The sequence below is a fragment of the Polistes canadensis genome, unplaced genomic scaffold, assembly GCF_001313835.1.
Source record: "Polistes canadensis isolate GaletaPanama2010 unplaced genomic scaffold, ASM131383v1 scaffold_271, whole genome shotgun sequence".
NCBI classification, from domain to species: domain Eukaryota; kingdom Metazoa; phylum Arthropoda; class Insecta; order Hymenoptera; family Vespidae; genus Polistes; species Polistes canadensis.
Window position 1 is genome coordinate 121,853 of NW_014569818.1, and position 16,386 is coordinate 138,238.

A 16,386-nucleotide genomic window follows, 5' to 3' on the forward strand; every position below is an offset into this window, starting at 1 on the left:
TAGATACATCCCAACCATTATGTTTATGCATAGTTCTGCATTCAACTAAAATTTCCTGATTGGATTGGATTAGTTGAAAAGAAAAAAAAAAACAGAAAAGGAATTGTTTATTAACGTAAAGAAAAAATCAATAAAATTGTTTTAAAGTTTTGTTATCTTGTAACATTTAAAACAAAAAATAAACAACCAACGTTCTAATAAAAATAAAATGTCCAATAAATAAAATATGACAATGAATTTTCCTAAATCTTTCATCTAGAAAAAAAAAAGAAAAATAGAAAAAAGAAAAATATTGGATGGGAATACATCGATTACTGTAAAATAGATTGGGCACTCAACGGGTTATCCTGTTAACTGTAAAATCTCGATCGATTTATTTAGATCTAAAAATAAAAGAATACAAATAGACACGGAGAAATTATTGACAAATTAATGAATAGCCGAATAAAACAATTATAACGTATGACTTTTGTTTTTATTTCAACCAGAAATGAAAAAAAAACGATAGAAAGAATTTAAGAAAGTGAAATCGTTTCGACTGGTTAAACTCGTTCTGTCAATTTAACAAATTAATAATGCAAACGAATTTCTTTTTTTTTTAACAAACGCATCAATTTGTTATATCGAAAAAAAATAAATAAATAAATTAAAAGAACGAGAAACAAAAAGAAAAATTAAAAAACAATTAGTCTCCTTTATGAACACCATCGCAATGAGGCTGTTATCCTTCTGCTTAAAATGACACAAAAATACTTGTTTCCTTTTTCCTACCTTCTATTTCTTTTCTTTTTTTTTTTTTATATTTTCTCCATTTCTTTCATATAAAAGTCGCGAAACATCCCTTTAATTAACTGAGCCGCAGAAACGCGTATCTCGAAAGGCTAACGTTGCCTAATTTAAATGATCCACCAACAACTACTCTTGCAATCATCCTTCCTTCGTAAAAAAAAAAAGAAAAATCAAGGAGGAAGGGAAGAAAAAAATAGCTTCTTTCTCTTTAGCATTGCGGTTACAGTTGCCGAGATTCTCAAAAAAAAAAAAAAAAAAAAAAAAAAAAAAAAAAAAAAAATAGAAAGAAAAGGAAAAAAGGAAGGATTCTCGAATGGTGGAACAAACAACGAAACGCGGACGGGAAGCGACCGCACTATGCGGATAAANAATTTAAATGATCCACCAACAACTACTCTTGCAATCATCCTTCCTTCGTAAAAAAAAAAAGAAAAATCAAGGAGGAAGGGAAGAAAAAAATAGCTGATGATTTAACTGGACAAGTTCTCGAGTTAACAACAATCTTATCATTTTAAAAAAAAAAAAAAAAAAAAAAAAAAAAAAAAAAGAAGAAAAAAATAGAAAGAAAAGGAAAAAAGGAAGGATTCTCGAATGGTGGAACAAACAACGAAACGCGGACGGGAAGCGACCGCACTATGCGGATAAAAATCCGCACGGTTGGCATCCATGGGTAGAGAGTATGAGAAACGTAGGAACAGAGAAAGCGAAAGAAAAGGACGGACAGGAGGAAGGGGGGATCCTTTTTTTCTGTTCTTTTTTTTTTTTTTTTTTTTTTTTTATTTTTTTTTATTTTGGATGGCTGCCAAAAATTTCGTCACGACGAAAACTCCGCAGTGAAACTCGAGTCGTTTTCAAAGGAAAACTTCGTTCGTCCCCATTTTACCCCTTCGTAAACCCACCTTTCATGCAAACTGGTCCCCACCCACCTCTTCTTCTATTCCTTAAGAGAAATAGAAAAAGAAGAGATAAGGGAGAAGGGAGAGAGAAAAAAAAAGAAAATGTCTACGAACACTAGGGTTGTAGGGGGAAAAAGTATAATCCTACGTTTTCGACTGCAACTGCAGTTGGGCTCGAGAAATGGGCCGATTCCAGGGAAGATTTATTCCTGTTCTAAAAACAAAAGTTCGATCTGACTTGCGGTTTTATGGTCGATATCCTCGACCTTGCTCCAATGTTCCTCTCTCTCTCTCTCTCTCTCTCTCTCCGTGTATTACAATTTTGTCTATTTGTTTTTTTTTTCCAACGATAATGAATAGAAACGAAAATATTAGCTATCGTCAATATTTTATTTATATGAATTGTATCGGAAACTTAATATACGACAAAGAAATTGTCAATTATTTATGTATGACGTGTAGTTAAAGAAAAAAACAACGGATTTTGGTACGTTTTACATTTGACAAAATCAGCTAGGATTGATACGACCCAGATACATACACCAGAATTGGCATCTGCCGATTTTGTAATTTTATTGCTGCCGCTAGAACATACGACCCATAGATTACACAACTGCTTGATGTGGGGATTTTTGGTCCCATGTAAGCGTATTTTGTTCCAACATTGGATCAATGATTGTCCTATCATGATGGTCAACGTGTTACACAAGAGACATGCGAAATTTTCGTCGGAGGAGAAATGATTGTCTGTCGTCTCTCACCGTTGACATTTCATTGTGCCACTCGAGTATACTTATTTTTAAGTAATTTTTATTTTATTATAATTCAAATGAGCCAACGCTCGTTATAAATTCTTCATTAGCAGACAATGCGTAATAATATCTCAACGTGATATTTGTTAAAAAAAAAAAAAAGGTATGACTGAAAATAAAATGATTAAATAAAATATCTTTAAATAGAAATCTATAATTTCGGCAACCATTTTTTATATTTATACTCACATCCGTAAATATCGAGCCATCAATGTGATTGGTGACAAATGAACGGAACATAACGTTCAATAATTCGTTTTGCATGTGGATTGATTCGTGAAGCTGTCATTTAAAACGAGATCGATATTGTATATTCCTTTTAGTTGAGCTGGTCCAAACGAATAATGAAAACGATATATATACATCTACATGGATAGAGATACATACCAATATAAAATCAAGCAACGCCCATAGTGAAATATGATTTTAACGTTAAGCTAAAATGTGAGAATTTGTTGTTAATGTAAAACTACGCTTCGGTATCATTATATCAATGTATATCATATTTCACGTATATCATATTTATTAGATCTAGCAAAGATTTGGATCAGATTAATCCAATCATTATTAATTAAAAACGTAAATCTAAAGAAACTACTTCAAATAATAATTATGTCTACCTTGATACAATTAATCTATTGATTAAACACTATTTTCATAAAAACTATTAAAATTACCAATTAAAAATTGTCTTTATCTATTCAATAGATTTTGCATAGTATTTGATCAGAATGATGCAATTAAAATTAATTAGAAAACCAAATCCCTAAAGAAAAATATTAATAATAATAATAATAATTCGCGTGTATTAAATAAAATGTATTAATTATTTATATAAAAAATGTTATTACAATAATAAGTTTCTGTAATAAATTTTCTATGCTTGTAAAACATTTATTTCTATATAAAAATAAAGCATTCGGAAAAAAAAATTTCAAATATACGAGTACCCAAACTTTTAATCAATGGTATATTTAAAATAATGTAAAATAATAAAATAGAAGAAGAAATCTTTGAGTATAATCGATTGTACTGGCAAACACGCGAATACTACAATTACATCTATAACGGAAGCTACTTACACGACCCTAAAACTAACAATCGCATAAACTTTTTAACGACAATCGATCGATTTGTCTGTTTCTCCTCCTCAATATCGACAATATGAATATCACAATGACAGGATGGTTCAATGATAATAGCTTACCAATACACGTATAGATATATCGTACATGTACGTGTTTAATAATAGATATCGTAATCACGAGCACGCATATTATTACATAAACCATATACTTACTCAAGTACTATGACTCGTAACATTTAAATCTAAATACATAACTAACAATCAGTGAGAAATGATTTAAGCGTTATATAAAATAAAGAAACAAGACTAACTCCTCCTCCTCCACCTATGAAACAAAAAACAAAATAAGAATAATAACACACAAATCGATTTACCGTTCAAATGAGATTTTCTTTAAAAATAAATAAACTTTTTTGCGAAATTTAAAAATACCGAGAATAGTATCGCGTATAATTCATCGTCGTAACTTTATACGATTTCCCAATTCCCCTCGTGACTTGAACGATTAATCAAGAAAAGATACAGTTAAAGGTGTTCGAATCGAAAGTAAGGAATCGTAAAATGAAAATGAAAAAAAGAAAATTCGACTACAGATTCTCATCTTTCTTCTCTCTCTCTCTCTCTCTCTCTCTCTCTCTCTCTCTCTCTCTCTCTCTCTCTCTCTCTCTTTCTCTTTCTTTTCGAAACAAAATCTCACTAGAGTAAAGCTCTGAATCGTAAAGTTTCAATCCTAATTTAGCAACGTAATAAACTGGTAATGAAATGTTATCTCTAGGTAGCACGTTGTCCAATCACGTATCGTATTTTCGGAAATGAGATTTCGATACTCGCTTGTCCTTCATTCTACTTCGTAAAAACTAAATATAGGAGGGTGATTCTACTTTGTAAAAATAAAGTCGAGAACGAAAAAAGAAAAAGACAAATAAAAATAAAATGTCGCTTTCAAAAGAGAAAAAGAATTCCTTGTTTGCCAGTAAAATAAGGATATTGAATAATACGGCAGTTGTGTGTCAACGATGCGTTTCCGTTTCGAGTTATGCTCGTTTTTGTGAAATCAGTGAAATATAATCGAAAACTACAAGTTTAATCTCTAATATCAATGAATCCACCATAATAGAACAAAATTAAATGCAACGAGACTACGGTGGGTTATTAAAAATTTTAATTAGTATCGTGAGAATGGAATAAAAAGATATTTTCCATTTATCATTATCTCTCTCGCAATCAAAAATATGAAAAGGTCAAAAACGTTGGAATCTTCTGGAAGAACATCATTCGTTATAAAACGACGAATAATAAGTTTCCTTAATATTATTAGTTAAGGATTTAGTTGTAGCTAACGATTAGAATATAGTCGCTTGCAAATCGATATTTACTAGCACATGATACACACACACACACACACACACACACACATACTCACTCTCGTTTTTACATATTCAAATGTCAGATGAGAGAAAGTGAATTCTGTAATCGTGTCCGAGTATTTATGTAAGTATTGTGTAGCTCTTTGCGAGAATGTATGTGTGCATGCGTGTACGATTGTATGTGCATGGGTGTGTATGCATATATAAATTTACGTTTGTGTTTCTTATAAAATTCGATTCGAAAATAAAACCGGTATTTGCTCATCGATCTCAAATTTTTCGTGTAATTATCTACAATTTTATAATGGAATCTTTTTTTATGTTTTTCTCTCGCAAATATTCGCCGTTAGTCGATTTGAAAGTTCAAAAGAACATCAACGAGTAAACTAGTTTAATAATAATTCCGTTGAAAATCACCTGACGACGATAAACCTGCGAAAATTGTCGCTAAATTAGTTTAATAACTTAACTTCAAAGTGACAACCCGCGGCAAGATGTCATCACTCGTTTAAAGTAGTCATCCTTACGAACTATCGCCAATCTCATCTTACAGAAACATTTCTGACCTACTCGCTAAAAACGAGTTAAAGAGAAAGAGAGATAAGGAAGATGTGGAAAAACTGCCGTTACTTTTATAGCAAATTAGATTATAGGATGAACAGTTTATTTGTCGCGACGTTTATACCTAGAAATTTATTTATATTACTAAAGTCAAGAAAATGAACGCAATCAGCATCGCGAAACAAACAAAAATTAAGAGATGAGAAACGAATTAACAAGATACAAGAAAATTTGATTTTCTTCTAAAAGTAAATCCATTCTTTTCATTAATTTGTCTTTCTTTCGACCATGTTCTCCTATCTTTTTGTAATTTTTATCTACGTCGAGATAAAGAAATTTTCTAAACAAACGTAGAGAAATATATTAAACAGACAACACGAGTAAAAAGTTTTCTGAAAATATAAAATTTTGGTTATTTCGATAACAGAGAGACATGATTAATTAATAATATTTTTCTTGTACGCGATCTTGAACACAAATATTTTTCTTATTTAAAATTATGTATTCTATGGATTTAATAATAAATAAAATTTATTAATGGACTTTATATGAATGAATTTTATGAATGAATTTAATATTGTATGTTTTTTTAATAAAAGGAGAAAAAACATGCCGTTGAAGCGTTCAGATTTTTTTAAGAAACTAACATGAATGAAGAAATATCTAATATACAAACACGTCGTCACAATTATTTCTGTACGCTTCATCGAATGAACCTAAAAGACAGACATTTAAATTTCTTTTAAATTAAAACTATATAAAAAGAAAAAACCTAAGCAAACGAGGAAACAAGATCCGATTTGATTCGAAGCTTAGTAGTCATCAAATAATTGAAACGGACGACCCGTTTATGGTTACAAGGGAGGGAGGGAGCTAGGGAAAGAGAATGAAACGACAAGTAGCAGTCAAAGAACGGTAAAACCGTGGAACGATGACCAAGAGAACGAATAAAGACAGCCTTTAAATCTTCTCTTCAAAAATACACTCGAAAATACATTCATACGATTTATTTTCAAACAATTGTATAATCGATAAAATGTAATCTCCGCGATGGAATGAACAAATTTTTCAAAAAATGGCAGATTAATAACATCAATGAAAAAGTAAGCATCCTTTAATCGAATTTTCTTTTCTTCTTTTCAGGAATTGCATTCGAAGATAAATTCCGCTAATATTATATTTTCGAACAATCGAGTCGCAGAAAGAATGTAATTTCTCCGATGGAATGAGAAAATATTCCAAAAATGGTGGGTTAAAAAAAATCAATAAAAAAAAAATAACCCATTGACTAAAAAGAAAAAGAAGAAGAAAAAAAGGGATTTTAAAAAGTAAGCATCCTTAAGACGAATTATCTTTTTTCCTTTTCAAAAATGCATTCGAAAATAAAATTCGAATCGGTACAACGTAAACTCTGCTATGAAATGCAAATTTTTCAAATAGTTTGGGTTTAGAAAAATCAATAAAAAAAACACACGGAATAGAAGAAGAAAAAAGGGATTTTAAAAAGTAGTAAGCATCTTTGAGTCATATCTTCTATTCTTCTTTTCATATAAATGCATTCAAAGGATAATATAAATTCGAACAATATATTTTGAAAACGTTCGAAGTCGATAAAGAGCTGTAATCTTTACTACGGGGAAATGCATAAATAAATTTTCAAAAAACGATATATCAAAAAGAATCTATAGTTGAAAAAGAAAAAAGAAGAAAAAGAGAAAGACAAAAAATACATACGAATCTTTTACTAGGACAATTTCCTTTTTTATTTTTTTTTTTTTTTTAGTGAACAGAGCTCGCGATTTTTCGATGGCTATTAATAATCGGATATGCCCGGTACGGTCCAGTGTGTAACCTTTCGCGTAAGTAATGTCGAAACGATCGGCAGTATGTTCCATGCGGTTAATCCTATAAGCGTCGCTTCTCTCCGCGTGTTTTCCGTCCTGTCACGAGATGAAATTTGCGACAAAGCTCTCTTTCTCTCTCTCTCTCTCTCTCTCTATCTCTCTTTATAATTCAATACAGCATCGCCAGCTGGCTTTTACTTCGTGATCCGTGATATATAAGTCTAAAAATAAAATAAAATAAAATTCTTTTCTATTTACGAAAGAGAGAGAGAGAGAGAGAGAGAGAGAGAGAGAGAGAGAGAGAGAGAGAGAGAGAAGGAGGTGATAGTGGTGGTAGTGGTGGTGGTGATGGTGATGGGGGAAGGGAGAATAGGATAAAGATAGAAAGAAATAGAAAAACAACTTGAAACGTGAAAATAAAAACAACGCAACAAATATAAACTCACCGACCTTTTCGAAATCATTTTGATTAATCCAATGGTTCTTTATATATACGACGAGACACATTCTTTTACACACAAACACAAATAAAAAATCAAACCTGTAATGTTAATCACTTACAATTATTATAGAAACGTTGTTTTAACGATGAATAAAACTACGCGATTATTATTAGTAATAGTATTATTATTATGTTTGTTTTTGTTTGGATTCGTTAAATCGATCGAAGAAATGTTTTTAAAAGACTAGAAAGCGAAGAGGAAAAAACCGAGTACACCTGACGGCGTTCAGGTAAGAACTGAAAGTCAACGAAGGCCGAACGAGCAAGCATACCGTGAGTATCTACCCACTACCTACCTACCAACCTACCTGCCTACCTACCTATACTACTACCTGCGACCTGCTACCTCGAGGAGGAAGGAGAATGTGAAGGAAGAAGTAGGAGAAGAGCGAATACTTTCAATGGCCTTTATGAGAAAACCGAACGTCCGAGAGCTTCGTCTTCAGTTAGTGTTGCAATATAAGTATATATAAATATGTATTTCAAATACTTATAATAATTCCTGCCACGAAACGTTCGAGAAAAAAAACAAGAAAACAATCTAACGATAGAATCGATCTTTTCGATATTTCTATTGTAATCTATAGTTTTCTAAAATTATACTATTTCAATCCATTGTAAGAGAATTATTTTCCACTATTAGTTTTACCGATTGAATAAAATGTTTTTTTTTTTACGGGAGAAAAAGGAAAATAACAAACCAATTTATTATTTATCTATTTTTAAATATGGAAAGAGATAAACAATATCAGTGAAACTCGGAACTAACGTATTATTATCTATCTAATTATAATAGATATAAAAGAAAAAGTGATTAATATATATATATATATATACCAGGGAACGTTTAAACAGTAATATTTTTGTTGTAATTTCCGGATGCTTCGTAAATGTACTTTTTGAGGATATCGAAAAGAGGATTAACAAAATCCGAGAAATAATATCCGAGAGAAATAACGTTTCTTTTTAGGTTCTTCTACTATATCGCAATTTATGTTGCTTCTACCATTTCTTTCCGTGTATATTTCTTTAATGGGAGCCGACGATCCAACAAGAAGTTTCTTCTTACAGTTGATAATCTATCTCAATTATCGTTACTATATGGTGGTGTCTTCTTTGAATGAAGATGTATCTAACAGTTTATTATTTTTACCTGAATAACATAATATTAAATTACAGATATGCGGCATGATTTATCTATCGGTAAATAATTAAAGAAAATCGTTCAAATATGAGCAAAAATTACTTTTCATTCGGTTTTTATTCTTGTTTGTTTTTTTTTTCAATCTAGCAGTAAATCATTCTCAACAAATTGTTTCATCGAATTTCGAAAATAAATCAAAGAAAATGTCGTAAAATTTTGTAGAAATGAGAGGAGACACATGATCGATTCGGATTCGGTAACACTTTGAACGAGTAAAATTACGAATAAGTAGAATGTTAAAGAAAAATGAGTTAACCAAGCCTGCTGTCAGTGTCTCGAGCGGATAATACGTAAGTGCTACAGCTAGTACTTGGAACGAGTATCGTATAACCATTGTACGATTTCACGGTCACGAGAGCATGGAAGCGGCTTTCCTCGACATCGTAAAGAAAATGCAATTGTTAAGGCAGGTGTCAGAAGTCGAAGGAACGATGATAAGTTATCCGAAGCTGAGCATACACAACTGAGGAAAAAGATCGTATAATTAATGAATGGATAAATACTTAATAAATTATTATCACTGTTACGAAAACTACATTACAAGTGTATCGTACAAAGATAGACCTTGGTTTTGAAACGACAATATTCCTACAAACAATAATTAAATTGCATTTAATAATAATAATAGGGTAGAATTTGTGTAAATACTGGCTTACGTAAATGAAATGATATCGATTAAAAATGACTACTAAATATTGCATATGTACATCGAATAATCGATAATATAAAATATTGAATCAGATATAATATTATACTTCTCGTTCTTTAACTATTCGATAGTTCTCTCGGAATGTTCCCTCCGATAATATAGATAAGAAAGTTAATTAACTTTAACCATTTCCGATATTTTATCGTCCAGACTGTGCCCTCTTACGAAGTCTCTCTCTCTCTCTCTCTCTCTCTCTCTCTCTAGGATTACATTTTGCGTAACACTTTCTCAATTGAAATACCGTACGGGAGAGAAACGAGCAAGGCGTCCGATGCAACCGTTGCAATTTGGAACAAGCGAACGTAGGCGAAAAGGACTTTTATGAAAGTTTACGGGCGACTAACAGGGGGGAACAGGTTAAGGAGAACAGTGATAACCTCTTTTCAACTTTCTCCCAAAACATCCTAGGAAAATTCATAAATTAAAAGATACATAGGGAAAGTATACTGAGAAAACGATGATATCATAAGGAACTCTATGCTATCGTAATACCGGCGAGTAAGAAGAACTTTGACGATAACTTATCTAAAATAAGTTTCGAAAAGGTGTGTTCACGAAATTTCTACCAAATTTTTGACATCGTAAAGTATAACCGTTTTAACAGGACCTCGAGTTTTTTTTTACAAAAGTTATCGCCTAAACAATTCGCCGAAAATACGCAACTTTCGCATCACACACCTTCGAAATATTATTTTCCAAATTGTCACAAATATTTATATATACCTACAATGTTTCCTAACGTGAGATGTACACCCTCCTCCCCATCGCCGGCCGACTGGAGAGTAACATGAATATTTGTAGACACTTTTTAACCCTTTGATTACTGAACGCTCAGAAATGATGTTAAACGTAATAATAACACTCCAATTTGTTACAAAGAAGAATATCAATTCGATCGTGTATATATATAGATAGCAGTTTAAAAAGAATTAAAACCTTGGATTGAAACAAAAAAAAGCTATAATAATGTTAACAATATCGAATCATTTCGATATTCAAATTCGATACGATCTAATTTTCACAAGTACGTATTGTAATATAAATACGTAAATATGCGTATATACTTTCTTCATTCAGAGTAAAAGTATTTTCGATACTCTATTTCTCTCTGTTACTCCCTCTTTTTCGTAAAGAAAAAGTTGGGATAGTTAGGATCTATCGGTGATTCGGTTGCTTCGCGAAGAAACGAGGAAAAGTTCGAAGATTCGTCCGGAAGGAGTTCTTGAATTGGAATGGAAAAGGAATGGGAAGAGTTCTAATCGATTAGACATCCGGAGCAAAACTCCTTGGTGCTTGCCAATTTCGGTGGTACTTCGCGTCTTGTAACCTACAGTACAAGTTTCCGCGTTTTTTCTCTTTCTTTCTCTTTCTCTCTTACCCTTTACAGGGACTGGATGCAATAAAAGAAAAGAAGAAATTGCCAAGGTAGTACATTGTCTCTCTCTCTCTCACTCACACACACACACACATATATTTTCTCTCTCTTTCTCTATTTTCCTCCAAACGAATTCCATCCTAACGAACGTTTCACTATATCTTTCTTTTTTCTTTATTTATTTTTTTTCCTATCGTCGAACAACAAAGTCCGAACAGGAAATAACGATTTTATCTAAAGCTTCCGACAGAAAAGGGACAGAGAGAGAGAGAGAGGGAGAGAAGAGAAAGAGAAAGGGTAAAAGTGAGCGAAAACCGGAGAAGGAAAGGTAATGACAAAGGAGTGGAGATTTCGATGAACAAAAATCATACTCGAAATTAGACATTTACTAATTAATTTTGATAATTAACGAGAGAGCGACGAGTACTCGTATGACTTCTCTCTCTCTCTCTCTCTCTCTCTCTCTCTCTCTCTTGCTCTTTCTCTCCTCTTACGAACACTGGCATAATTTTTGTTCTTCTTCTTTTTCCCTTCGTGAAAGTTACAAAATTAGAATGTTATGATTGCAATTATTCTGTTCGGAGATGAAGATTCGTCGTTATGAAATGTTGGAAACAATTATCATCATTTTTCGCGGAACAGGCTTCTTGACTATTTATTCAAAGTTGAATGAGAAGGAGGAGGAGGAGGAGGAGGAGGATAAGGAGGAGAAAGAGGAGAAACTTTGATATTTTATACTTAGCCACTTGAAAAATAATTAATTAATCATTAAAACGTTATAAGTTTGTGAGTTGGCATTTGTAAAAAGGATCTTGTTAAAGATCCTTTTCCTAGCTTCCTGGAATGAAAAATCTTTTATTTAATCATTATTCAAGACTTCAAGACTTCAAGGCATCTCTTCTTTCTATCCAATCTTCTTACCTACCATTTTACTCTCCTATTTCTTTATTTCTATTTTATTTCTCCTTGTCTCTTTCATATCACCTATTGTCCTATTTATACTAGTTAAGTGATAAACTTTGTTCCGCGAGAAAAATGTAGAAACGTTCCTATGGTTATTTATTAAATTTATCTTTAACATAAATGTCACCAACTCTATGTCATTTGAAGAGCACTCGTTTTATTCGATTATACGGTCAGTGGGTTCGGTTCCGCAACCGTTACGCGAATGAACAAACTTTACTATCTATATTATAAAAGTTTATATAATAAGGGGTATAAATAAGGGTTTAAAAGGCGGAAACGTTTCTCTTCAGATTATATATCGGATAATTAAATATACTTTAATTACGTAATTTCTTGACTACACAAGTTAATTATAATATTGTTCGCTTATTTAAGTTTAAATATAATATACACAGGGTGTCCCCTAATTGGTAATACAAATAGAATCAAATTTGTTCGCATGTGACTTTGTTTAGAAAAAAAAAATTAATTTTAAACATTTGTGGGGAGATTTATTGTAACACCCTATACATATATGTCTACCTACTGCGAAATAAAGACGACAAATTAATTTGCTCAAAGTTTTCTTCGTGTCGGGTACTACGCGAAAACACGTATAGAATTATTTAAACACTTTTAACAAAAACATGAATATCTCATAATATATACCGTATAAGAAAACAGCAGAGTAAGTAAATATACTGCAAGAGAAATAACTGTAAATGTATTAAGAATAAGCTACAACTTGCAAACACCAAGTTAGAAGATTACTATGAAGATTAGTAAATATATATGCATAGCGCGAAGAACGTGGTATGAAGAAAAAATAAAATTGAATAAAATTAAACCAACTGTAGAAAAATGAAAAAATATTGAGAAGTTAAAACACGGAAGAAAGAGAGAGAGAGAGAGAGAGAGAAAAAAAAATAAAAAAAAGTACATTGTAATAACGTGACTTTTAATAAAACACTAGTTTTAACATCATCATATATATTTGAACGGAAAAGTTAAACAAAATGCATAAAGTACGACATGTATTTAACATATATTAACATAGATTATTAACGTGTAAGAAAAAATATGAAACCAGCGTAAGAATTTTCAAAAAATATTTCAATAAAATACAAATTTGATGTTTATCTATGTCAAACAAATATATCTGTTCCATCATTTGTCGGAACACTTAAAGGAATTTATCTCAAGGGAAAATTCAGATAGTATGCACAAATATAAATATACCCGACAAAGGGTTTTACAAAAATTAGGGAATATTTGTTTAAGATCACGATATTTTATTTCATCGGCAAATATCCGAAGATTATCGATAGCTACCTAGATATCGCGTTCGGTATCTTATTTTAAATTCCTAGAACTTGAAGAGTGATGTATCCTTGGTGAGACACCTTAGAAGTGGCGGAAAAGACCGCTACGTCTCAATTTTAGTTGAATCAATTGCTTCAGTTGTCCATACTCGTTAGGCGGAATCACACTCAGGTGATCCGCACATAATGCAATTCAGCACACAAGTCGGCTAGTTAGTAAATTAGAGGTTACTGCTAGTAATATACAACAAGATTAGAGCAGATAGTGATACAGGATCCAAGCGTCACACTAATCTGCTATAGAACGAGTATTAAAATATATATGTATTTTCAATTCATCACATTTGAAGTTTATTATTTCTGGATCAACTCCTTCCTCCCTTACAACGTGGAAGTGGAAAAGGATAACAATTCTTTTTCAAGCAGAGTGAGAAAGCGCGTGCACGAGAGCGTGCACAGTACGGAAGTAGGAACCAACACGACCGTACAACCTCACAATAACAACATTTCTATTATTTTTACAGTAAGGAAAAGAGAAAGAAACAAAAAAGAAAATTAAAAATTAAAACGAGTGGAAAAAGAAAACAATTGTTTCTGAAACGGGACACAAAAGTAATGAAACGAATTAATTATCTTGGATATATATTTCTATACGACGAAACGTTTCGAAGAAGTTATAATAAATGTAACAACGATCACGTTCATCGTCAAAAAAACAATAAAAAGAGTAGAGTATATTTGCCAATACTCGAAGGTTATACTTTAAAATGACATCATTTCCTTCGTTAATCTCTGATATTATCTATCGTCGTATTTCTAATGCTCATAAGTAGTTACCATAGAAAGAGTAATTTCATTCTAACTGTATATCACTTTTATGCATCGCTATATTTTTAGGTTCCGGTCAAAACCTTCCGACGAATGATGCATTATTTAGAATGCAATTCGTTCGAGACCACCGAACGAACGAAAGAATCATCTCCGTTGATCGTAGCAAAAAGCAAATACAAAATAAAGAAAGACTACACGATCTGCCTACACTATATATATACATATATACGAGTATGTATGTGTATTTATATATATGCCCATATGCAGAGAAAATAAAAAATAAAAAAACATATCCGTTCTAATGGATAAAAGCTTCTAGAGAGAAGCAATAGCATTGAATTCTAATAAAATTCTATTACTCTCGCGTTTGCTTTGAATTACTTCGCGCCTCTCTTTCTCTCTCTCTCTCTCTCTCTCTTGAAAAAAAAACGAAGAAGAATTGGTAGCTGAAAGAACAGTACGAGCTTTAAAATTCATTGAAATACCGCTCAACCCTCTTCCCTTTTTTTTCTTCCTAACATGAATCGCATATGCGTCGAGAGTATGCATTATTTAAATGTAATTTCTTCTTCGATCGTCAACGAGAACCAACTAGTTAGGCTTAAGTCGTAAACTAGTCGTAAGTCACCTGTCCCAAGATAATTGTTTATCTTCAAAGATAATCATTTTTATACCATCGTCTATTAACTACTCTCATCTTTCTCACCAGTGTTCTTGCATTTCTAAAATATTAATAATTGCACAGAATTTAGATACGAAGATGGGTTGAAAAGTTTTAAGCCTCGACAAAAAGAAATATTTTATTTCTTTTGTTTGTGTTTTTTTTCAATATAAACGCGCGATATAATATTTTTGTTATCAATTGAACTAAGAAAAAGAAAGTTTAAACGACAGGGTTAAAAGGAACGTTTCCTCCCCCACGGATAGGAAGTAATTGAAAGACCGTGTTGAAGTCGTTAATCCAGCCTAAATTACGTTCTCGGCGTTACTTCGGGCTCTTCTTTACGACCCTTACACAAACACGGCTTTTTAGGATTAAACACGGTGCATCCGATCCCTCTCCACACTCCCCCTCCTCCCCACCAGGGGCTCATTAACGATCGTGAGTTAATTAAGCACGACGATAAATTACCACTCGATTATTCGTGCTGAAAAAGTATCCCAAAAGGAGTCCCGTGCGTGATCGAGTGCTATCCCTCTTTTTCTCAATTTTCTTCCTATCTATTTATTTTCTATTACATTCGAGAAAAAAATGTTTCTCCCCCATCTTCACCGGCCATTCATTCCTTTCTCAACATTTAAGCATTAGCATCGCGTATTTATGCTCGTTAAAAAAAAAAAAAAAAGTAAGTATACATGTGTCAAAGTAAATTCTGTTCTTTTTCTTTTTATTCTCATTTTGATCACCTAGAGACAGACAACTAATCGACATTTACTCGAACGAATTACGAAATAATCGTTGTAAAAGTTGAAAATAAAGAAGAGAAAGAAAGAGAGATGTCCAATTGGTGGAGACGCTTACGCTCGGACTCCTGCAGTTTATGGCGTTAATTTAATCTGCATTTGAATTTAATTAAAATACGAGTGCACGGACGCGAAATACGGGCGCCGTTGACAACTTTATGCAAATTGGAGCGAAGCTTGAAATCGAAGCAACGAGTAGTACCTAAGTACTAATTTATGCTTCTCCCAACTACGAAGACGTAATCTCTGTTTACACATATACACACTCACGCATATGCATATATCTAACCATAAGTTTAAACTTTTATTCTTTGAAACCAGTTATTTTGCACTTATCGACATTCCATTTATTCCATGTATTTTTTTTTTTCTTTTTCTCACTATATTTCAGAGTCGCGTCTTAGCATTCGAAGTGTACGGACGTTCAGAGTGTTGATCCGCGTGTTTATAACATTATTGTTTACATTGTACGTATAACGRAYAAATACGTTAMCTGRKTGTTTAATTTTCAAATTTAACAAATCGGTCACCGGCTCATGGCAATAAACCTTTCGCATATCCTTGACCGGGATATGCATACATCAGCCACATTCCCACCATGGCAAAAGGTTACTACTCATAGGCGTGAGCATGCTTCTTGTAGCAATAAAAGGGCAAGAATAGATGATGATAACAACA

The 16,386-nt window shown here is 32.2% G+C and overlaps 1 protein-coding gene across 3 annotated transcripts in view; it reads right to left on the minus strand.

Annotated features, from left to right (window-relative positions):
- The window catches only part of LOC106790933 (putative polypeptide N-acetylgalactosaminyltransferase 9), a 174,376-nt gene that overhangs the window by 108,247 nt on the left and 49,743 nt on the right, over positions 1-16,386 (minus strand). Inside the window, exon 1 of one of the 3 annotated variants that reach the window (XM_014756211.1) lies at positions 7,807-7,827. The exons of the other annotated variants lie outside the window; for them this stretch is intronic. The gene's annotated coding sequence lies outside the window, so the exon portion shown is untranslated. Of the gene's footprint in view, positions 1-7,806; positions 7,828-16,386 lie in introns of those variants that run through there. 3 annotated transcript variants of the gene reach the window in all.